Source organism: Peromyscus eremicus, chromosome 16_21, assembly GCF_949786415.1.
Source record: "Peromyscus eremicus chromosome 16_21, PerEre_H2_v1, whole genome shotgun sequence".
NCBI lineage: Eukaryota > Metazoa > Chordata > Mammalia > Rodentia > Cricetidae > Peromyscus > Peromyscus eremicus.
Window position 1 is genome coordinate 42,050,427 of NC_081432.1, and position 25,245 is coordinate 42,075,671.

The 25,245-nt window shown below is 34.9% G+C and overlaps 1 long non-coding RNA gene across 1 annotated transcript; it reads right to left on the reverse strand.

Annotated features, from left to right (window-relative positions):
* Nucleotides 1-2,272: 2,272 nt before the first annotated feature.
* LOC131926615 (uncharacterized) lies at nt 2,273-25,245 on the reverse strand. The gene is made up of 6 exons (XR_009383524.1): nt 25,118-25,245; nt 22,437-22,639; nt 20,402-20,428; nt 20,075-20,186; nt 18,813-18,946; nt 2,273-2,326 (listed from the first exon to the last, which is right to left on the reverse strand). It is a non-coding gene; the product is annotated as an uncharacterized LOC131926615 (long non-coding RNA).

Sequence of the window (25,245 nt, forward strand, 5' to 3'; positions counted from 1 at the left end):
TATGTGTGTTGTGTGTGTGTGTGATGTGTGTTAAGCGAGAAAAGGAGAGAGAGAAGAAAGAGAAATAGAAAGAGAAGAGGAGAAAAAAGAAATGCAACCTCAGTGTAAGTCAGTTTGTAGCTGTGATCTGATACCCTGACCTGAGAAAACAGCCTGTTGAACATCTTCAGAGTGCCCTTACCAATTCTCCTCCATCCTTATGTCATTTTTATTATGATGATTATTTACATTTCCATCTACCCAAAAGATACTCACTTTGTCTTGCAGATCCAAGAGGAACTTTTCTGATACTAATTTTGAATTAATAAGCCTGCCCATAAACTATGATTTATCAAGACTGAAGATAGTAACAAACATTTGTTATTTTATGTAGCTTTACAAGTTACACTAAATTATACATCCTCCAAAAGAGTTTCTCTGTACTGAGCACATTTGGTTACTTTTATTCTCTGAAGGCGCTATCTCTGATATTTAACAAACTCTATTCCAACTTTCATGTCTCCAAACAGAGGCTGCCACATGCCAGGTGTGTCTTCATAGAAGATGAAAAGCAGATGGATTATATAAATTCACAGACTTAAAAAATGTGTACTCACAATTCCCTTTCAAAGCTGGGCAAAATATTCTTCTTTGTTTTGATTCCTGTGTCTTTCCTGTAATGTATCAAATAAATTTAACTCTGTCTTCATAGCTTTGCTTTTTACCAATTTTTGATGCAAATTACTTCACTTATTTTTCCTAGGCATGGTCCAACAGAGAATTTCTTTATTAGGCTACAAAATTGATTCCAGGATGCATTTAGCTGGCATATTCATCTAAACTTTACTTTCATATGATCATGAGTTTATTGGCTCATCAGTATTCGGGACTAATCCAATCTAATATCCACATTACCATCCATCTTCTCCCAACAATGACCAGCTCATAATCTAAGGGTTTTCATTGATGGCGAAAGTTCACAAACAGAAATACCACTGTTACTGAATGAAACTGTTTTATAAATGTTGGCACCCTTCCTAGAAGTCCATCCATACACTTCCCCTGTAATAGGATGATGATTTTAAGTGATATTCCCATTATTTAAACAGCTACTGATGATAGAAATAGCCTTACCATAATGTCCTATGATTTGAGAACTTCAAACCTAACCAACGCCTGAGAAAAAGAATAGATGGGAGTGGCATTTGGAAAGACAACAAAGGAATCATTTTGCCATATGTTCCAATCTTCATAAGGGCAAGTCTCAGAGACTTTCATAATCAATGTGGTATTTCCAAGGCTTAACAAAGAGCTTAGCATCTACTGGCTGTTCATGACATATTTTTGAAATTAGATTATGAATAAAGAAAATGATCATATGGCTAGGGATACTAATATGTAGTCTTTGAAATGTTGAATATGGCACGCAAATACAACACCAAAGAGACCACAAAGCTAGAACAGAATCTTTGTCACAATGGCAAAGAGAGCTATAGGTTCTGGAAATTTACTTTAGACTGATCAGTAGTCATTCAGGGATTGAGTACTTGGGATTTTTCCAAGTCCTATCACCTAAATTATGAGCAGTGTGCAATAACCAGGGTCACTTTCTCCTCTACATACATTTCTTCCTTTCAACTCTCACGCTAGACACAATTCTTTTCTTCTTTTAGTGCTGGCTAATTCTCTCTAAGGAACCTAGTGTCCTTTTATTTTACCTCTTAATATTGGAGTGCTCCAAGGACAATCCCCAAACCCCATCTATTTACATTCAATATCTGATGCCCTGTCCTGTCTGCATATACATTAATTAGATGCACTAAACAGCACAAAATTGCTGGCATTTCCACAATGTTTCTTCTTTTGACTTTGTTTTTTATGTTTATGTTTAGAGCAAGATAGAAACACACAGGAAAGTGAAACAAAGTTGCTGTTGGGGTTGTTAGTAACAGCTTTCTTTAAAAAAGTATGTCCACTGGGAGAAACAACACTTTTCAAATAATATCTTGGGTAGCATCTATTATGACATTGGCACTGTGTTCATAAGCCAAATGGGAGCTAGTTCTATTCACAAAATGCTTACAACAGTGACACAGAATGTCAGTGTACGTAGCTATAACTGTAAAGGAGACTGAATGATCCCTCTCTCCTGTCCTTAACTGTAAACGTGCTCCTGCTCTCCTCCAGCCTAGGAATAAGAAGAAGAGAAAAAAAGACCACACAGGTGTATTTTCTCTTAGAATTTCTACCTTTTATGACTTAAAATTCCCAAACCTGGGAGAGTCATGTGCTTACTCTTCCCATTGTTCTTTGTTCTCTCTTTTTTGCTCAGGTTTCATCTCAGCCACTGCCAGGAATTAATATAAATTCATATGAAATAATTGTGACACAAAGAACATTAGGAATTAGCAATATTAAATCATGAAAAGCTCAGTGAAAGTTTATACTGCACAAAATCAAGTAACAGAAATCAAAAGCAATAGCTTATATTGTAAGACAATCTCTACCAAAACTAAGATGTAGACAAATTTCTAAATGGTCTTATTAAATAAAAAGCACAAAGCTAAATATAGGGGTGAATGCCTTAGAGAAAGATCAGGGAAATAGGGAAAGCCACAACTAACCTTACCTCACCAACTTGGGAGCTTGCAAATGCCATTTAGAAATTCATCTACACTAAGACATTCATTTAAGTTATAGGTTTCAGGATACTAAGATAATAACCCATTGAAATACAATCTTAACAGTTATCTGAGACATTGAGGGACTCTGCATTGCAAGTCACACAATAAATAGTTGAAGATATATTAAGGCACTGAGCCTGAGAAATGATCACAGCAGAAACAGGATTATTGATGTTAAGCAGTGCATGGACTACTGTGTACAGTGGGAGATGAGACCATGCCAGTAGAAATTTCAACAGGTACTTTTGCAATCTGAGCTGTCTGTTATAATGGATGGTGTCATTAAATGAGGAGAGTGAAGGCGAGGCAAAAAGGCAAGAGTTCTCAAACTCTATGAAGGGGATTCTTTGACTGGGGTGTAGATTATATCAAAACTAGACACGTGTCATTAGTTTAAGCTTTCAAATTTAGACAGCTTTTGACTTACGTTTACATAAATATCTGGTGTATCTTGAACTTGCGAAGGAGGTGATGAGAACTAGTTATGGTATAAATGACAAATGAGCTTTAAGTCATCAAAGTTTGCATATGAAACACTAGTATGAAAGTAGAAGATATATACTTCCTTTTTGTTAAGGAAATTTTACATGGTATTTTTAATTAAATTTTGAGGATGACATACAACGTGTTCTGGTCATATTCATTCCCCCTCGCTACCCAGCTAACTTCTTGTTCTCTTTTTTAAAGATCCTAGTGAGTACAATTTGTGTTACTCAAATGCTCTTAGGTGTGTTCACACCCTTAAGAAAACTGACACTCATTCTCCTAGCAGCTACCAACTATCAATAGCACTTCAGCTCGGTGTTGGGTTTCTTGCCTTCCCAACCCCATATCAGATCTTGTCTAATTAATATTTCATTTATGATTTTTATGATAACAGTTAAAAGATAAACTTGAGGACTATTAGCACTGAACATTGCTATGTCCTGTCATGGTATACCTGTTTCCACAGAGTAAAAAATGGCAACAAAACACCTGTCTCCCTCTTTTAGTATTTTCAACTGCCCAACATGTATGTATATTCACATTTGCATGCCACTACTCATACATAAATGATATAAATATTTATGTCCATATACAAATTGCATGTATGATCCTGAGTACATGTTATGTGTACTTAATTTCTCTAATGAAATTTTAAATCCCAACTGACAAGTAGCTTCTTGCCTGAGATTGTTCTGAATTCAAAGTTAATCTTAAATAATAACTAATAATTCAGGTAAATTGAGTTTTATTTGGAGAATTCTGCTATGAAGAACATTAGTTATGGATGATTCTGAATGTCTGTTGTTGAAGTCAGAAGGGGAGCTGGGATGTTAAGGATGAAGACTGAACTCAATACTTTTAATCCAGCAGCCTTAATGGATCAGATGCATCTTTCCATCTCTGAAATGACAGATTACCTTGAAATAAATAAGACAACTACTAATTAAAAAGTGAATAACAACGACTCAGGAAAAACTAATTTCATATTAACAATTATTCCTGCCTGGAGGCATTCCCATATTTAAGAAAATAAATGGTGTTATTAAGTTGGTGTGGGTGTCTATTACGTATTGTGAGCATCGAATAATGTGTTTTAAAAATGGCAAGCTGTCTTCCATTTACAGATCCTCTTGGTTATATTTAGATGCTGCTCAACTTAGAAATGACAAATTAACAATGTAGTTCAAACCCTTCAAGGTCATGGTTCAATTTCCACATTTAGTAAGTCGTGTTTATTTTTGCCGACACATATGTCACTGTCACATATGTCTACTGAGCAGTAGATTAACAAGAACAATTGATGGCTGGTGTTAGACACACACCATTAAAATCAGAATTGAGCAGAGTCATTTTGTTATTGTGTTTAAATAAAGTGCAATCAGTGGAACTAGAGGTGAGGTTCTAATCATATGAATGGATAGCAGAATTATCTTGGCCCTTCCTTTGCTAAAGCTGCCTCAAAGGTCGCTGGGAAATTGCAAGTTGTATGAAAACAAAATGAATAGATTTGACCTTTAAATTTTACTTGACACCATGATACAGTGAGGTTTGTGAGTGAGGAGGTGAGGGGTAAAGTTTGAGAGGGTGGTCTCATTAGGTACCTCCCGCTGTCCAGGAACTCAATACGTAGAACATGCTGGCCTTGAACTCACAGAAGTCTGCCTGCTTCTTCCTCCAGAGTGCTGGGATTAAAGATGTGCATCACCATGCCTGACCTTTATTAAGGTATACTTAAAGGGAGATCTTAGCTCATGTCCTGAAACTATATGTAAATACATAAATTCACAAAACAAAGAGGAACAAATAGGATATCTCACATTAGTGAATGGGTCTGTGAATATCCTATGGCTACAGAAAATTCTATTGAGATAATGGAGTTCTCTTCCATGAGAGAAGGCAAATAATATTTTGCTCAAGCACTCTTCTTTTCTAAGCAAATAGAAAACAGAGCTTATATTTCTGTGATATATGGTAAAATTGATGTTGTTTTTCCTCACAGACATTGCTCCTGATAATCAAATATTTGGATTAATGAAACCATTGTCAGAAACTACTTTAAATCAGAAAACCAGATACTGAGTTTTTCACAATTTTACAATGAATGCCATTGCATTTTGAAAACCATAAACTGAATTTACTTTCTGTAAGAACTGTAAAAATTGTCTCATAGCAAGGATTTTTTCAATGGATTAGATATTGTGTCGGATATGATTAATCACTCATTTATAAGTTTGCAGTGAGGATTCAATGAGCCAATGTACATACATTAAATAGCAAGCAGTGTCTGAAACAAAACAAGAATTCATGCTGCTATAAGGGAGTTCCAATAATGATCATTTTCTGCTTGTGTTCCCCATTTCTGTTTCTAGCCATGTCAAGGAAAGATGGGGCAGCTGCCAGTGCACACTGAAATTTGCTATATAATAATACTCATTATTTCTTTCATGTAGTCACTCTTTTCTCAGTTACTTTTAATGATTTTATGTTTTTAATTATGTGATGCCAATGCTATAGACTTCTGAAAGGCTTATGAAGCTAACATTTTATCATAACTTTCAATTTTTGAGGTTTTAATATAATTACATCATTTTCCCCTTCAAGTTCCTCCTTCGAACACTTCCCATGTACCCAGACCCAGCAGACTGTGTTTATATATTTAAAACACACAACAACAACACACACACACACACACACACACACACACACACACACACACACCAATTAATGATAAAGAGATGGTGAATCTGAGAGAGAGAGAGAGAGAGAGAGAGAGAGAGAGAGAGAGAGAGAGAGAGAGAGAAATTTACATTTTAAAGCATTTTTGGGAACAGGCAAGATGATTCCTTGCTTAAAAGCACATAAGAAGCCCTGGTAACCTAAGTTTGATCCTTAGAACTTACAAGGTTAAAGACAATTAGCTCACTCGTGTTCTCCTCTGGCCTCTACATGAGTGTCTGCTATGACATGTGCACACTCACATGAATTAACAAAATACATTTTGGTTATCAAATAACTAATTCTTTAATATGAATTAACTGGCTTTACTGAAAATGTACTGTGTATGGACAGAAATACCATGACACTCAAAGGAATGGATTGTAGTGCCTTACAGTTCCACCCTGTGGAGTTTCAAACCAGTCTACTTTGTTTCTCTTGAGGACTTAATCCCTTAAGAATCAGTGTAACAAAAGTTTAGGTTGGAAATAGGTAGGGAAATAACTGATACAGACTCATTAGACTAAAAACCATTGGGGAGCAATTACGGGATATAGAAGGTTGCCCTGGAGACAGCACACACTACTGTATTTCTCAAAATTTCAATTATTCATTCTACATAAAATGTGTATTATTTTATCTCACAAGACTTTTGTGAGACAGCAATAGTACTTGTGAAATACATACAATTACTAGAATGTAGTAACTAGTGAGTAAATGCTTTCTCTCCTTTGTGTCCTTTCTTTACCCCCCACTAATCTGCCAATAATCCTTATTTCTCATTGGAAATCATATTTTGGGATATGAGGACACCTCAAATTATCCCTAACAGCCTAAATACCTTGCCTAGTTGATTCATTGTAGATAATACATTACATAAAATCATTTTTTAAATTTTAAGACTTCCTTCTTTTCCTGTCCTTTGCATATATTCAGTGCTTTAACATTTATTTTTCAACTTGCAATTATTTCCATCTGTAAAACTCTAGTAACAATCAGAGGTGGAAGATGATGAAAACAATTCAATGGAACAAATTTTTCAGAGCTCATCTGTCAAATTTCATATGTCTACAATTGGGCTGTATCTTTTAGTCAATAGAATTTTAAAATTGAGGATGTTGGGAGGTTTCTTTTGATCAATTCTTATTGTATAAATATGTAAAGGTATTATAGAGAGCCCTGTTAGTATGTGCAAGCTGTATATGTTAAAATAAATGTGAGCATACTAGAATATTGTACAAAAATATATTCAGTCTATATATGTAAGGTGTAATTATGTAACATAAATGAGTTAAATACTTACACTTTGATGACAAACCCAAGTTATCTCATTATAAATATATAAATATTCCCAAATACAAAACATTGTGAGATCTGATACACTTGTACTCACAAGCATCTCAGAGAAGGCATCCACAGCCAGCGTATTAGGAATAGGAAATGTGCAGTTGGTCCATAGAGAATATTCTCTCCCAAATTAGGGAGTGTATTTCTAAAAATTAAAACCAACATTGAACTATGAACCTCCTCTATTGGATAGGTGCCAATCTCATAGATTTTTTTCCTTACTTGAACGTTTTCCAGTATTATATTGTCCGACACCATATTTTTCTTTGTTGATCCTTTGTATTTCTCCTCTGAGAATATCTATTCAGTTCATTGTCCTATTTACTGAATGATATTTTTGTTTTTGTATTTAAGGTTTTATTTCATTATATGTTGTAGATAATAACGCCTTGTCCAAAGTGTGTTTGGAAAGATGGTGTAGTGGACTGTCTGTTCACTCTAATGATAGTTTTGTTTGTTGTATACATTCATTTTAATTTCACACTACCCCATTTGATTAAATATTGCTGGTATTCCCTGAATTACTGAGGCTCTCATGAGAAATTTCTTGCCGATCTCTTTACCCTGAAGGACTTTTCCATTAATAAACTAAACTTCTCTATTTTTATATAAGGTTATTAATTCAGTTTGAATTGATTTTGGTACAGTATGAAATATACAGATCTAATTTCATTCTTTTTCATGGGGACATTTCATTTTGTCAGCACCATTTATAGAAAAGCCTGTCATTTATTGAATTCACATTTCTGATACCTTTATGAAAAATTGGATTTCCATAACTGGATGAGTTTATCACTGTGTCATCAATTATGTTCCATTTTTCTACATGTCTATTTTTGTGCAAGTCCAATGTTGCCTTTGTCACTATGGCTCTATAGTATTGTTTGAAATCAGGTAATCTGATACCTCTGGCTGCCTTATTTCTCTTTAAAATTGTCTTGGCTTGGCATATTTTGCATGTCCATATGGATTTTTATAATTTTCATAGCTCTGTAAAGAATATCACTGGAGTGGTGATGGGCTGCTCTGACTGTGTGGATTGCTTTTGGTAGTATAACCATCTTCACAATATTGATTTGGTCAGTATTGAAAATCTTGAAGCTAGGAGGTCTTTCCATCATCTAGGGTAGTGGTTCTCAACCTCCCTAAAGCTGTTATCACGTAATACAGTGCCTCATGTTGTGGGGACCCTCAATCATAAGATTTTTCTCATTGCAATCTCATTTATGTAATTTTATGTTATGAATTGTAACATAAATATCTGTAGTTTCCAATAGTCATAGGCAACTCCTGTGACAAGGGATTTCAACCCCCAAAGGGGTTACAACCCAGGTTGAGAAACACTGGTTTAGGGTCTTCACTTTCTTTGTTTTCTTTTTTCCAGTCTCTTGACATTTTCCTTATTAAGATCCTTTATCCCTTTAGTTTGATTAATCCTTACCTGTTTTCTGAGCCTAAAATAAGTGAGATATTATTTTCCCCTCAGTAAATTTACTATTGATATGTGCAACAGCTACTGATTTTCATGTGGATTTTGTAATCCTGCAAACATACTCAAAGTGTCCATTAGGCACAAGTTTTCCTTATGGAGCAATGAGGACTTTTAAGTGTAGTACTGTACCATCTTCAAGTAGGAATCAACCAACTTTTTCCTTTCCAGTTCTTATCCTTTACATATCTTTCTTTTGTCTGCTTTAGCTAAGCCATTGAACACTATTGCTGTGGGATGTTCTGTATGCTGTGAATGCATTGCTCTGATTGGTTGATAAATAAAAATCTGATTTGCTAGTAGCTAGGCCGGAAGTATAGGTGGAATATACAAACAAGGAGAATTCTGGGAAAAGGAAGGCTGAGTCAGTAGACACCAGCCACCCATCCAGGGAGCAGCATGTAATGGCACACAGGTAAAGCCATGGAACACGTGGTGACATATAGATTAACAGAAATGGGCTGAGTTTAAGTGTAAGAGCTAGTCAGTAGTTAGCCTGAGCTAATGGTGGAGCAGTTTTCATTAATATAAGCCTCTGTGTGTTTACTTGGATCTGAGCAGCTGCAGACTGGGTGGGACACAGGAAAACTTCAGCTACACAATATAATGAATAAGAGTGAAAAAACTGCACCCTTCCATCATTCTGGATTTTAGAAGATAAGGTCTCAGTTTTTCTCTGTTTAGTAAAATATTGACTAGATTTGCAGACCTTGGCATTTATTATATTGATATTTTCCATCTAGTCTTAGTTTCTTCAGTATTTGTATCATGAAGGTCTGATGAACTTTGCCCAGTGCTGTTTCCTGTACCTATTCAGATGATCCTGTGATGTCTGCCATTAAGTCTTTTGATAAGGTGTATTACATTCATTGATTTGTGTGTTTTAAAACAACTTTGTATCCTTGGGATGACTTCAACTTGGTGATAATTTATAACCTTCTTGGTGAGATGATCAATTTGGTAAGTAAGGATTTTTATAACAATGTTCATTGGGAAGATTGGTTTTAGCTTATCTGTTGCTGTGTCTGTAATTCAGTTTTGATACCAGGAGTTCACTGGCTTTATAAAGTGAGCTGGGTATGTTCCTTCCTTCCTATTTTGTAAAACAGTTTGAGAAAAATTGTATTAAATATTCCTTGTGAGTTCAGAAGACTCCTTCAGTAAATCCATCTAACCCTAGACGTGACTTTGTGGAGGGAGTTTTAAGTACCCTTCAGTCTCAATACTTGTTTAGGGTTCTGTTTACATTGCTTATGTCTTCTGACTTTGATTTCATAAGGCCATATGTATATATAAATGTATTCATTTTCTCTAATTTTTTCAACTTGTTAGAATTAAAACTTTTCAAACTATTAACTGACAATCTTCTGGATTTCATTGGAGTCTGTTGTCACAATTCCCTTTTCATCTTTTTTTTTTTTTTTTTTTTTGGTTTTTCAAGACAGGATTTCTCTGTGTAGCTTTGCGCCTTTTCTGGGACTCACTTGGTAGTCCAGGCTGGCCTCGAACTCACAGAGATCCGCCTGGCTCTGCCTCCCGAGTGCTGGGATTAAAGGCGTGCGCCACCACCGCCCGGCTCCCTTTTCATCTTTAACTATATTAATTTGTTATTTCTCTCATGGTTTATTTGGTTGGAATTACTCAATATTGTTAATTTTTTCAAAGAATTAACTCTTTATTTTATTCTATATATTGTTCTTTTATTACCTAGTTTGTTAATTTCTTCTCTTGGTAATCTTTATCATTTCTGGCTGTTTCCTGGGTTTGAGACTGACTTTTTGTTATTTCCTTTTAAAGTTTCTACGATTCTTTAATTTTAAATAATATTTGTAGCTATAAATTTTCCTCTAAGGACTGCCTTGGCTGTATCCCAGAGGACCTGGTAGCCTGTACTATCATTTTATTTGATTTTAGATATTTGTAAATTTCTCCTTGATTTCTTCAGTATCTACTATTTATTCAAAAGTTTATTATTCAGTCTCCAAATATTTATGTATTTTCAAATACTAGTCTTGATATTGATTTCTAATTTTATCTCTCTGTATTCTGAAAGGAAGCAGGGAATTATTTTTATTTTTGGAAATTTTTATTAAGGACTATATAGTGTCCTATAATATAGTCAGTTTTAGAGAAGATTCCATGTGCTATTAAGAAGAATATTTATTCCCTATATATTAAGCAAAATATTCTGTAGATATCAGTTAAATACATTTGATATGTAGTATATTTTGACTCTGATGCTTCATTGCTGACTTTCTTAATTTTTTTTTTGTTTTTTTGTTTTTTGTTTTTTGAGACAGAGTTTCTCCATGTAGCTTTGCGTCTTTCCTGGATCTTGCTCTGTAGACCAGGCTGGCCTCAAACTCACAAAGATCCGCCTGCCTCTGCTTCCCAAGTGCTGGGATTAAAGGCGTGCGCCACCACTGCCCGGCCGACTTTCTTAATTTGAAGACGTATCTAGATGTGAGAATGGAGTACTATAGTCTTTCAATGGTATTTTGTACAAATATGTGTGATCATTGTTTTTTGTTTTGTTTTCTTTTGTTGCTGTTATTTTAGTGTTGGGTTTTTTCCCTACCTGTTTTGTTTTTAATAAAACTAGGAGTCTCAGGAGTTGATGCTAAATATTAACAATATGTTTGTCTTCTTCATGATTTGTTCCTTTTGTTAATATGTAAAGGCCTGTTTTGAAGTCTACATTATAAGATACAATGTTTATAGCTTCCCTTTCATTGGTAGTTTGATTCCACCCTTTGACTCTCAGTTTATATGTTTTACCTAGCTGTGTGAATTTTATAGAGACAGGAGAGAGTTAGATCACGTTTCTCCATCTACCTTTTCAGTCCAGACTTAGTCCGTGAATCAAAGCCATTTGCATTCAAGATTATGGCTATAAATGGTTATGTATTGTTTATGATTTTGTTGTTTGTTGTTCTAGTTCGCTGTTTAACTGGTAATCTTTTCCTTCATCACTGATAGTATTGGACATGATTTATCCTTTTCCAATTAAACACTTCATCTGTTGCATTCATAGAATGCATTATTTCCTGTGTTCTTGTATACTGCTTTTTTCTTCTTTTATGTTCATTATTCCTTTAAGTATTTTCTACAGGGCTAACTTAGTGGTTATGTACTACATAACTTTTTCTTGGAAATTTTTTTCTCTGTTTCTTCTAATTGAGAATACTTCATTTATCATTGATGAGCATAAGAATCTTAGATTGATGATTATTTACTTTTCAGAACTGGAAATATGTCAATCCATGCTGTCTCTGTCATGCTTCTTCCTCTGTTTGTGAGCTGACGTGTCTCCCTACAGATTTATATTTATGCTTTTATAACTTGATTATGTCTCATGAAGTTCTTGTCTAGTCGTGTTGGCAGCTGCAGTAGCTGCAGGGCAGGATGTCAGGTTGAATTGTGGAGGAAGTTTGCTAGTGTGTAGAGCAAACACTGTCCCTGAGTGGTGATGGGAGCAGGTTGACTAAGTAATACATCAGCACTGGTCCCTCTGCTTGCCTAAATCAAATCACCCACTCATTCGGACATGATTTCTGATCTACAGTCTCATCCATGTGTCCCAATTTAAGATTTTGGGAGAGTAAAGTAAAATTCTAAAAATCATGGAAGATTTTTTATAGTATTTTTATTTTATAATTAACTTAATTTCACATATCAGTTAACTATTTTTATATTTTTATCAGCATATATTAACTACAGTTATTAGTGGGGTTCAGTGTTACTTGTAATATGAATGTGGCTTTTTCATTTTTTTATTGATGAGTGTGTTTCTATAAAAGAAAATTTGCTTTCAATTTAGCCACATTCTTTTTGCAAACATGCTCTAAATAAAATCAAAGATATAAAAGTAGTAACAACAAAGCAGGGAGAGAGGGAAGGTGGGTGTGATGGAGGAAGGGAGGGAAGGAATGACTGGGGGAAGGGAGGAAGAGAGAGAAGAGAGATGTCAAAAGAATTATTCATCCTCTAATTTATAAGTATTTATGTTGATTACATTTTACTACATATCTTATGTCTAGTAATTAATGATTGTGTCAGTTTAGCATTAAAATAGTTTAAGTAATCAAGCAATTACAAGTATAAAATAGGGGCTGGAGAGATGACTCAGAGATTGAGAGCACTGACTGCTCCTCCAGAGGTCCTAAGTTCAATTCCCAGCAACCATATGGTGGCTCACAACCATCTGTAGTTAGATCTGGTGCCCTCTTCTGGCCTGCAGGGACACATGCAAGCAGAACACTATATACATAATAAACAAATATTACCAAAAAAAAGCCAAAAACAAAAACAAAAAAAAAGTATAAAATAATTATAAGTGAGTCTTTTCAGCATAGAATTCAGCTTATTTGTGTTTTTACTCCAGAAATAAATAAAAATGTTTGTATTGGACATGTTCTTCATTTAATGAGAGAAAACTTTTTTTAAATATTATAGGTTTATTTGTCTTCTTGACATAATAAATGAAATTGTTATAAAATACTGAGATAAATATGTGAGTCAAAGTAAGAATAAATCCTGTTTATCATTCTCAAATTAAAATGATTCAAAAAGTAAAAGTATTTAACTATAAACCTTGATTCTACAAAAAATGTAATAACCATAATAGTCAATTAAAGGAGAGAGAAAAGTGAAATATAAAAGAATAACAATCCAAAGAAGTTTAATTACATAAAAAAATTAGAAAGGAAAGTCTCCAAAATATTTTCTGAAAAACACAAATTGGGAAATACATTTTAAAGAAAAATAATTTGAATTATTTTATATTTAACAAATCAGTAGCTTAATGGACTGATAATAACTGGTCACAGAGAAAATAAGTTTTCTGTATAAGGAATACGCAGCTTGTGCTGATTTCTGAAAGAGGTCCATAGACAGTGGACAGGTTTTGAGTAGCTATGAGTGAAGAGACATTGAAAACATGTAGGCCTTTCTCATATGTGAAGAGGGAAACAATGGGCTAGAGATTGGAATTTGATTGCTGTGTCTCTAAGTTTTGTACTAATATCAGAGACATCCTGCAACCCCATCACAGTGTGGTGTGGTCAGGCTCTCTCTGGCACCTGTTTGACATGCGGTGAACTTTGTTTAGAATCTCTGTCATCTTTGTTGTCACCAGGTTATGCGTCTTCCCCAAACAAAATAGCCATGTGGATCTCTAGAAGATAAACAGCATCTCAGCATTACGTCTCTGTTAAGGAAAATGGTTAAGCACAAGCTCAATGGTCTCCTGCACTTTCTCTTTTATAATTATGGTCTCCAGTAAATCATTTTTACATAGTGTTTCAAACTGGTTATAAGCATCTGTGTGAGACTCTTGTTGTGTGAGAATGTCCCTGTCTTCACAACTGAAAAACTGAACACTGACAGCACTAGATTCATCACTACCAGAGTTAGAGTCTGAGGCTCATTTAAAATTCCAAGACAATGAATACACCCAATGAGGAGTTTCAAGTTATTTTCATACCATAAAGCACAATCAATATTGAGTTCATGAGACTATTACTTTGAATAAATTTTTATCAGTGTTTTAATCAAGTCTCATAGATTATCTTGCAAAACAAGTTGCTCTACTTTAATATATTTCAGTTTCTTTGGAGCCTTAGTGTAAGCCTAAGTAAAAATTGTCTCCATTTAATATATTCATTTTCTATGAAGGTGAAGCAAATTTATGTGTATGTTTGTGTGTATTCAAATATCATACTAGTAATCACATTTTCACACTATAAAGATTCACTGAACTAAACACACAAATAGAGACAAAGCTGTTTTTCCATGGATATGGGAAGGATGATGGTTAGAAGGCAGCTAAATTTTTACCATAGAGAATTTGTCTGTGAGTCAGCTGTTTAGGATTTACAGTTTCAAGTAGTAGAAGATGAGAATTATAGCCTGAAGGTTGTGTTCCATGTTGTCAATGCAATCAATACTATTGAGTATTCCTACCCTTGAATATTCTGTTAATACTTCTCTTCAAGACAGGAGTAAATAGTAGAGATATGGTTTTCTATTATGAGTACTTGTAGCACAGAGCAACTTCAAAAAATATGGAGCAGTCAGGTAACAAAAAGTATATTTTGAAACCACTGTTATACTCAATGTATGTTATCATTCTGGCTTTCTTTTCTATGCCTGTTCATGACAAATAAAATTAGTTTAATGAAGATGAATTTACATATATTAATAATTAAATTTTATAAAACTTACAAAAAGGAACACTAATATTTTAAATTTCAGTGTGTAGTAAAACTTAATCAGTAAGATATTAAAGTTCAAATTCTATTGTAGTGAGATTACTGGACATCAGCTAGACAATATTTTCTTGTGGCTTCCTTTCTTTTTTCTTCTTTAACTAATTAAAATTTGAATTGAAAGTTATACTTACAAAAAAACATCATGATGTTTGAGAAACATTGGTTACCTTCCAGAACTTCAAGGTAAGACATCATTGGGTGTATTCATTGTCTTGGAATTTACGTGATTTAGATGCAGGTCTTGAAAGAATAAAATTAGATCTGACCTATAAGCATCTCCCCTAAGAACTGGCTCTCATAACATTTGAAAATTTTGTACTGCAAATGGAGAGAAGTAATCAGTTGTTATACCCAGCTATAAAGCTTATGAGCAGCAATTGCTGGTCCAGAAAGATATTCTGAACAGTGCAACAGTGGTTTTTTATCTTAGGGATAACCAACAGCTGTCTAATTATACTTAGGTCTGGCTAACAGGAAAAAGTTAATTCCCATTATTGTAAACCTAGCCAACTACTCATGACTGAATAGTCACAGTCCTTAAGAAGAATCTTCTATTGCCGTTTTCCCAAACTAATGTAATCTCTAATTATTATTTAAATACTAATCCTTATTTTCACAGGTAAGTGTAGCTTTCAATCCTCATAAAATAAGACAATTTTACAAAAGAACGATGTTAAAGGGCCACAGCATTAGAAAGGTTGAGAACCACTGCCAGAGACACTTGCATTGCTATTTATCTTGGAAAATATTTTCATGGAGAGCAATTACTTGTGATTTGGACTGTGAATACCTGATGCTCCATTTATGGTACATTTATACTGTAACAACATAATAATCTTCTTTAAAAGTACAGGCAGAGCTATAGAAATAATCTTTATATAAAATGTTCTGCTTAATTCATTAAAACAAGTATTTTTCTTGTAATTATAAAATATAAAACCAAGTATAAATCAAGAAATTTAGAAATCCAACTAGGATTTTTTTTTCTTTTTTATTAAATATTTTTAATTTATTTTACATTCCAATTATAGTTTCCCCTCCTTCCTCTCCTCTTGTTCCCTCACCTCACCTCCTTTCTACCCACCTTATCCACTCCTCAGAAAGGGTAAGGCCTCCCATGGGAGTCAACAAATCATGGTATATCAAGTTGAGGCAGGATCAAGCTCCTCCACCCTGCATCAAGGTTGAGGGAGGCATCCCACCATAGGGAATAGGCTCTAAAAGGTCAGCTCATGTACCAGAGATACACAGATCCTTGTCCCACTGCTAGAGGCCCCATAAACAGACCAAGCTACATAACAATCGTCCACACACAAAGGGCCTAGGTCAGTCCCATATAGGCTCTCTAGCTGTCTGTCTAGAGTCCATGAGCTCCCACAAGCTCAGGTCAGATGTCTCTGTGGGTTTTCCTATCATGATCTTGAGTCCCCTTGCTCATATAATCCCTCCTCCCTCTCTTCAGCTCAACTCCCAGAACTCAGTCCAGTGCTTAGCTGTGGATCTCTGCATCTGCTCTCATCAGTTACTGGATGAAGGTTTTATGATGACAATTAGGGTAGTCACCAATCTGATTACAGGAGAAGATCAGTTCACCACCCTCTTCACTATTGCTCAGGGTCTTAGCTGGGATCATCCTTGTGGATTCCTGAGAGTTTCCTTGGCACCAGGTTTCTCCTTAACCTCATAATGTTCCCCTCTGTCAAGATCTCTTTCATTGCTCTCCCTCTCCATCCCTCCTCCCCCAACTCCACCATCCTGATCTCTCATGTTTCCATCTCCCAACCCCTCCCCTTTACCCCCTCATCTCTAGTTTATCCAGGAGATCTGATCTATTTCTCCTTCCCAGGGTACAGATTTAAGCAGAGAATTCTCAAAGCAGAATCTCAAATGGCCAAGATACACTTAATGAATTGTTCAACATCCTTAGCGATCAGGAAAATGTAAGTCAAAATGACTCTGAGATACCATCTTACACCTGTCAAAATGGCTACGGTCAAAACCACAAATGACAGCCTATGTTGGAAAGGATTTGGAGTAAGGGGAACACTCCTCCACTGCTGGTGGGAGTGCAAATTTGTCCAGAAACTTTGGAAATCAGTATGGTGGTTTCTCAGAAAATTGGGAATCAACCTACAACTAGGAATTTTTTATTTAAGTTACATATACAAACATTTACATATGTTTATATGGTAAATAAGCAGTTATTTCTTATAATTATGAAATAAGTTATGATATAAAATCAGCATTTTGTTACTGTTAATAGCACCTAAAGGAGAGTCCTGAAAAAATAAACTACAGATAGAATATAATTTACTTTCATGCTTTCTGTCTCAATAAAAATTCCTAAATTATTATCAGTTTAACTAGCAGCCATGATTTTGTTCTGACAAACATTTAAACCTAATTCACAAAGTACAATTCAAAGAGTTGGAATTGTAATATTCAGTAGATAACAAATTGCTACTGAGACTAAATGGATTTTATTGGTGGTTTGAATAAAATGGAGTGTTTTAAGTTTGCCACTAGTCATTACAGTAAATATGGTGGAAATGTAACAATGCCATTACAGTAAATATTGTGGAAATATAATAATGTCATTACAGTAAATATGGTGGAAATGTAACAATGTCTTTTTACAGAGGCTTGACCTTCAAACTTACAAGTGGATTATTTGCAGACAAATTCTATCACAAACATATATAACACAGAAAGAATTCTAACTTTTACACTAAATGAGGAAAGTGCCCCTGGTGGAAATACATCAGAATAAAAACTTTTGTGGAGAACCTATAGACTTCCATGAAATAATCTCACTCTCTACCTCCAATATAGAAAAAAAATCACAGAATCAAAGGTTTGAGCTAGTACTGTGAAACTAGCAATGTTTCTGTCAGTCAAATTAATTAGCATTTTGTGTAGGGTTGTGTAAAATTTCTTCAAATGTTTGAGCAATAGCAACCACACACTAGTTTGAATTCATTTACATTTACATTTTTTTACACTTTAGTATTTAACTACTAAGGTATTCATTCAGTTTTTTTAACTATCATTTGATTGTATTTCAACTATTTGAATTTATTTTGGTATACTTTTCTCTATTGCAAAAACACGAATTTTGAATGTTATATTCAATGTCCAGCAAAATATTTGATTGGGTAAGTTTGTTCATTTCACTGACTTCAGTGAAAGCCTTAAAAATGAAGACATTAAAATTTTCCTCACATATTCTGCTTCAAAAATGGTGTCCATATATTAGCAATTACACAAAAATTTCTGGAGATTCATTATCACAGATATTAAGATATTTGTTATTGTGTCCTATTGAACATAAAAATTCTGTAGCTAGAACTAATATTCAAAATGTACATGAAGTATATGGAAGCTTTAACTATAAGGAGCTTGTCATAAGGGAATAAAATACAGTTTAAAGGATTAACAGTAAAATATTTGGACATCTGGCTCAAAGTAACTGAGTTATTCAGAAGTTCTATCACTAAGATAGACCTTTACAATATTTTCATTACTTCTAAGATTTATTATGCTTCTCAATAACTATAGGTCTAAATGCTAGAAATTTTAAATTTCATTGAAATTTGAAATGTTATGCCAATGAACAAAAGAATAGAAATTCATGTTTGTTATCATTAAATTATAAATCTTTTTGCTTTTACATTACAAATCACTGAATATCTTCCAGAATAGTAATTTTGTATCTATCTTTACACCTACAGAAAAATTGGTGAAAAATTACTGCTGTGGAATATTAAAATCATTCTTATTATATTCCATTCTGGCCCTTACAATATATTCAAATCAAAAGTTTAATTTTTTCAGGATTACCTGTCTTAAAACTTTTCACACATGTAGGTTGAATTCTTCCACATCTTGTGTTTTAAAGCATTTAATATAGAAATACATCTTCAGTGGGACGTCTCTGCCATGAAGGATCGCTATGTGAAGACACCATCACAGATCTTCCTCAGGAAGGAAGCATTTAACAAGTTCATTTTTTACTTCTTCATAAGCAAACATTTGAATATGCATGGATCAGAAAATGTTTATACAGTGTGAAGTTAACACCTTTATTCTAGTCTTCTGATTATGCTTATATCCATTTGAAAGTCAATGATAACATCAGCTACTCTATTTTCAAGTTTATGTCATATTCTGTTTAAACAACTTAAAATAACATACTTGTATAAAGGCTAAATTCACTGGAGTAATTCAAGAGGCATAAAAAAATATCGATAAGAAAACTAGACATCTTCAAGTACTCTCAAATCCTTATGTAAACTTGAGAGTAAATTTCCCAATTTAGGAATACCTTCTCCATAACATATAAATGGGGCATCACCAGAGAAAAGGCACAGGACATACTATCTTCTAAATAATAGAGAAGAAACAATTTTCAAGATGCATGCAGCAGAGATCAATTTGATGATATTAAATTGGTAATAACTTCCACCAAAGAAAAATTTAAGATGGCAATTTCTTACCATGCAAAGGACAAGGAATGTAAAGAACTTATTAAGCCAAAGGAGATCTCTGAGGAAATCAGACGGGAGAGCTGAAACACAGCTCATTCACTTGTATAGGTGCTGTGCGGGCCAGCCAAGTCAAACTGTTCAAAGAGGGACAGTAGAAACTGCAGGACAGTACTGGCCCTTACACCAGATCTTCTTGCATACTACTTTTCATCCATTCCTAATCTTATTGACTAAATGCAAAATGTATACCACACTGTCCTTAGTTGTTTATCCTCTAATAGTTACTAAAGTCAAAGGGGCCTCTGCTGTCAATTGGCTAGTACCACATTTGCATAGTGGGACTTCCCAGTAGATGTACTTAGTCTAGTTTTTTTGTTTTTGTTTTGTTTTTTGAGGTTTTTTGAAATTTTTGTTTGTTTGTGTGTTTTTTCAAGACAGGGTTTCTCTGTGTAGCCCTGGCTGTCCTGGAACTTACTTTTAGACCAGGCTGGCCTGGAACTCACAGAGATCCACCTGCCTCTGCCTCCTGAGTGCTGGGATTAAAGGTATGTGCCACCATCGCCCGGTCCGTGCTTATCCTTGAAGTCAATATTCTACTCAAAAAATAATACTCACCAGGCACCCTGAGCTCCTGGACTAAGGAACGTGTTTCTGAGCTACTCAGCTCAACACCATAACATCCACATCTCACTTGAACATTGCAAATACTTTGACTGAATGTATACATCTGATAAAAAGAACAAACCCAGAGTACTGAAACAACACTGGACCATAAATTCCAATATAGCAACACAAGGACTTTCTAAATAAGACTCTCTCTGCTTCCTCAGGTAATAAAAACAATAGTGGACAAATGGGACCTCATGAAATTTGAAAGTTCTGTATAACAAAAGAAACTGTTTTGAGTGAGGAAGCAGGCAAAGAATGGAAGAAAATATTTACCAGCTGTACATCTGACAGGATTAGCATCTAGAAGAAATAGAATAGAACTCATTAAAATCAACATCAAGAAAACAAACAACCCAATAAAAACGTGCCAATAAACTGATCAGAGAGTTCTCAAGAAAAGATATACAAATGGCTAATTAACATTTTTAAAAGTGTTCAACATCATTAACCATCAGTGTAATGCAAATTAAATTTACTTGGAGAATCTGTCTCACCCCTGTCAAAATATCTATTATCAAGAAAACAAATGAAAACAAATGCTGGTGAGGATGAGAGAAAAAGAAGAACCCTTATCTAGTGTTGGCAAAAGTGTAAATGGCACTTTCATTGTGGAAATCAATGTAGAGGTTTCCAAAATAGCTAAAAGTAGTCTACCATATGGCCTAGCCATACCATTCCTGGGTATATACCTAAAGAGCTTTATATATTACTACAGAGATACCTCCACATCCATGGTTATTGCTGCTCCATTCATAATTTTTAGAAAAAAAAGCAGTCTGGGTATATATCATTTGGTGAATAGATAATTAAAATGTGATATATATACACAAAGGAATTTTACTCGGGTGTAAGGAAAACTGAAATGAAATTCAGGAAAATGGATGGAATTGGAAAAATATTATAATAAGTGGTAACTCAGACACAGAAAGAAAGGCATTATATGCTCTGTCTCTCTTTTATGGATCCTAGATCTGAATTTTCATATTTATGGGTTAAATTTGGAATGTTTGTAGGGGTTAAATAGTCAAAAGTAAGAAATTACAAAAGCCATATGAAATATCACTACGTTGCATACTAATTAAAAATATTATTTTAAAATAAGTAGTTTTGAGCTAGTAAAAAGTGATATTTTCTCTTCAAGAAGACTGAAGGTTGGTTCCCAGCACCTTTATAAGGTACCTCTAACATTCAAATTCAGATGATCTGACACACGAGTCCGGCCTTTCAGTATACCTATGCACTCACATACACACACACACACACACACACACACACACACACACACACACACACACACTGATGCACACACATGAGCATGCACACACATAAAAAGAGAGAGAGGGAGAGAGGGAGAGAGGGAGAGAGGGAGAGAGAGAGAGAGAGAGAAAGAGAGAGAGAGAGAGAGAGAGAGAGAGAGAGAGAGAGAGAGAGAGAGAGAGAGACACTATTGAAATGTGAAAAAAAACTGTTTTTATAAAGAACAGAAGTAATCATCTGCATGGGTACATAATGCTCTTCCCAGAAGCCATGGGTTATTAAACAAGATCCCCAGTGTCAAGTGTGGGATACCTCCCTGTGAGTTATTGGCCAAAGATGCCTCTGTTGCCTAAAAGAATGTAGGTTACTACCACTACACTTGGTGGCCCAACAGAATTAGATATCATGACCCTGTTGCTGAATCCACTAGGATACCTTGGTTAATAACATGGAAACTTCTTCCCTGTTTACTAGATTCCATATGGTCAAAAAGTACAATATAGGTCTCTTGGGAGAAAGTCATCAATGGTCTTACCCAGCAATAGTATGTTACAGTAGTAGCCTGGCTGGCAAGGCATTCCAACTGCTACAACAGTAGAAGGTTAACCAACTACATTCAGATTTTATTTGAGGCCTATTCCACACAGGAGGGCATTTATGCCTAGCACATGGTCAAAAATCATGCCTTAGGAGGTCGTGGGTCATAAGATAGAGCCTCTGCTATTGTTTTCCTAATTGGTAGTGTTCTCAAACTTCCTTCTAAACATTTATGTTTATAACCACAAATACATACTACTTTTCAACCTCAGTGAGATATTTCTCATTTGTTTCCAACCAGCACTAGTTAAGACAAAAAGAAAAATATAAATGATCAAATTGCTAAAGAATAATTATACATCATTTACCCACCCCCAAGATTTAAGGAACATCATAGAAAATGACAGAAGAGTGTAAGCACCAAAATACAGGGAGGAGTATAATGAAATGCTGTCTTCTTGACACAGGTTATTGGAGTCATTAACTGACAGCCACTGTGGTTATGGGTACATACCTGCACAAAATCATGCATCAACATGGATGGGGACGAATTCATGAGGCTGTGGCCTGAGCAGAGGTGCTATTGGCAATTGATGGCTTCTTTGAGCATTTGTTTTTCCAAGATGTAGCCACTGGTAATTTTCTCATGACCCAGTAAATAACTCTAACCCATGTACATGCAAAAAACCTTAATTAAATGCAGTGGATTATTTTTTCCTGAAAAAGAAGTTATGAAAATGAAAATAGAAGGGGAGTGTGCTGTGCCTAAAAGTTAAGAAGGAAGAGGATAGAATATGGAAATGTATAAAATTGTCAAAGAATAAATAAAAAAGGAAGAATGTAGAATCTGATGGCCTCATTACTGAATTCTAAAGGGTATTCATAGAATAAAGACTAGTTCTCAAAATCTTCTGAAATAATCAAAGTTAAGGAATCTTTCTAAGCTTATTTTACATATTCATCCTTACCCCAAATTAGAAAACACCACCATTAGTAGAGAAAATCATATGCCAATATTTCTAATGAAAATAAATGCATATCTCCTCAACAATATAATAGAAATTGAATATTACAGTACATTAATAAGGTCCTTCTTCATCACAGTCAAGTACGATTGAGTTCCCGGGTTCACGAACAGCTAACCATACACAAATCAATCAAGTGATAAACGACATTAAAGGAGTTGATGCCAAGGACCATATAATCATCAAAAGAAATATAGAAACATTATTTGATGAAATTTAGCACTTTTCTATGATAAAAACACAACAAAATAAGTTTGAAAGGAATATCAACCCATACAATAAAGAGCATATATAACCAATTCATGAGTAATCCATGTACATGTGCTAAGGCTTGGAAGCCTCTGAGACTTGGCTGACAGTAGGAAGAGTGCTTCCTCTTGTCACCTTGCTTCAGCTTGTGACAGAATAGTGAGGCAAAAGAAATGACAGAAATCCAAATCAAGAAGGGAGAACTTAAATAGAAAACTCTGAACACATAACAAAATATGAGAACAATTAAACTAAGCTAAGATGTAAGATCAAAATCAACATAAAATTTAGTAGCAATCCTATATAGTAAGTGGCCCAAGAGGGAAATTAAGAGAATTATCTTATAGTAGTCATAAAATATTTAAGAATAAATTTGACTAAGGAAGTGTAATGAACATATACAGAGAAATGTAAACCACTGGGTAAAAGAACTGAAATCACACATTAATCAAAAACATACTGTGTTCATGAAATAAGAGAGATGATACTGCTTTGGACAGTATCTGAAAGGGTTAATAAAGGATGTGTGGATTCGAGAAAATGGGCTGGCTTCTGTAGGAGCACACATTTATGGGGAGCTAGAAACCAGAGCTCTTTCTGATGTGCCTGACTGAATATCCAGGATAATTTCCTGCTTCTGGCCAAGGATAAACATGGAACTACTCAATGCTCCTAAACTCAGTGAACAAACAATTACTATTTCTTCACTCTGAAAAGTCAACCCTAACTCCCATTAAGAAATTTAGGTGACGATTGAGTCTTATTTATTCCTACTAATGGGGTCACAAGATATGGCAGGTAGGCTACCCTGTGAGCCTATCTAAAGGAAACTCAAAAACGTATCAGTGGTTCTATTTGTACAACAGGCAGGTGTAGTGAGGAAGTATAGTGGCAAGGGCCTACATAGAGGTGTGAGGGAGAAGTAAGGCAAGAGAGGAATCAGAGAAAAGTAAAATTTAAGCCTTTTGAGCAGAGGAAATGATTTCATCTCACCAGGAGCAGGCATTCAGTAATATAACAGCTTCACATCAAAAGCCCCAGGCAGAGAGCCAGGAAAAGCAGAATGAAAGATGTTTTAAGACGTCTGAATCGAAGTCCATTAGAGTCCCTCAACCAGCTCCCAAGGGCACCTGTCTATATCTAACCTATTGGACTCCACATTGGGTATTTCCTTCTTTGGCATTTGAGGATTGGCTCAAGAGTGGTGGAGAGTGTGTCTGTTTTTAAGTACTTTGATCACTACTGGAGGGGCTAGAATCAGAGTGTGAGGTCCCTCCTAAACCAGTTGCAGCAGAAAAAAAATGAAAGATTTAAACATTATGTGATTTTTAGGTTAGAATAACAGTGAGTCGGTCTCTGTAGGTTGCAAGTCCCATATAGGTACTGTGGTTTGAAACTGGCCAAGGAATCAGTGTTCTATATTTGGGAAGCATTTTCTTTATGAAGAAGAAAATTATTAATGAGAAATGATTGTCTTAATAACATCTCATGGATTTAACCTTAGTGTCTGTAGATTGTGATTCTTTGGACCATCAAAAAAGTTATTAAAAAAACAATTATTTTAATCTTGTTTCTTTTTTTCTGTTGAGTGCTTAAGACACATTCCTATTAAGGTCAGTTGAGGGCCAATATTTATAACCCACTCTGTAACTATCAGCTGGCGGCCAGTGTATAGAAAAGGAAATGAATTACATGTGCTCCATGCCTCACTATTTATCCACAGGAAGGAAGCCTCTGAGAGGAAGGAAACAGATTCATACCTCTTTCCTTCTTCCCATAGTGGTAGAATACCAAAACAAAGAAAGAACATTTAGTACTGGACAAACAGAGATAAAGCCTGGAGATTTAATCTCCCTCAGAGAAACCTTAAACAAAAACAAAATGGGGGCTAATGAAGACTTGAGCACCTTAATGAGCTTACCTAGATATTCTGCAATATGCACACCTGGTTTCTCCTCTGAAGAGCTTCTTTTGGGTCTCCTTATGGTTACAAGAACAATCCTGAAGCTTTAGGGTGCCCGATATTGGCTACCCTGTATCACCAAGGAA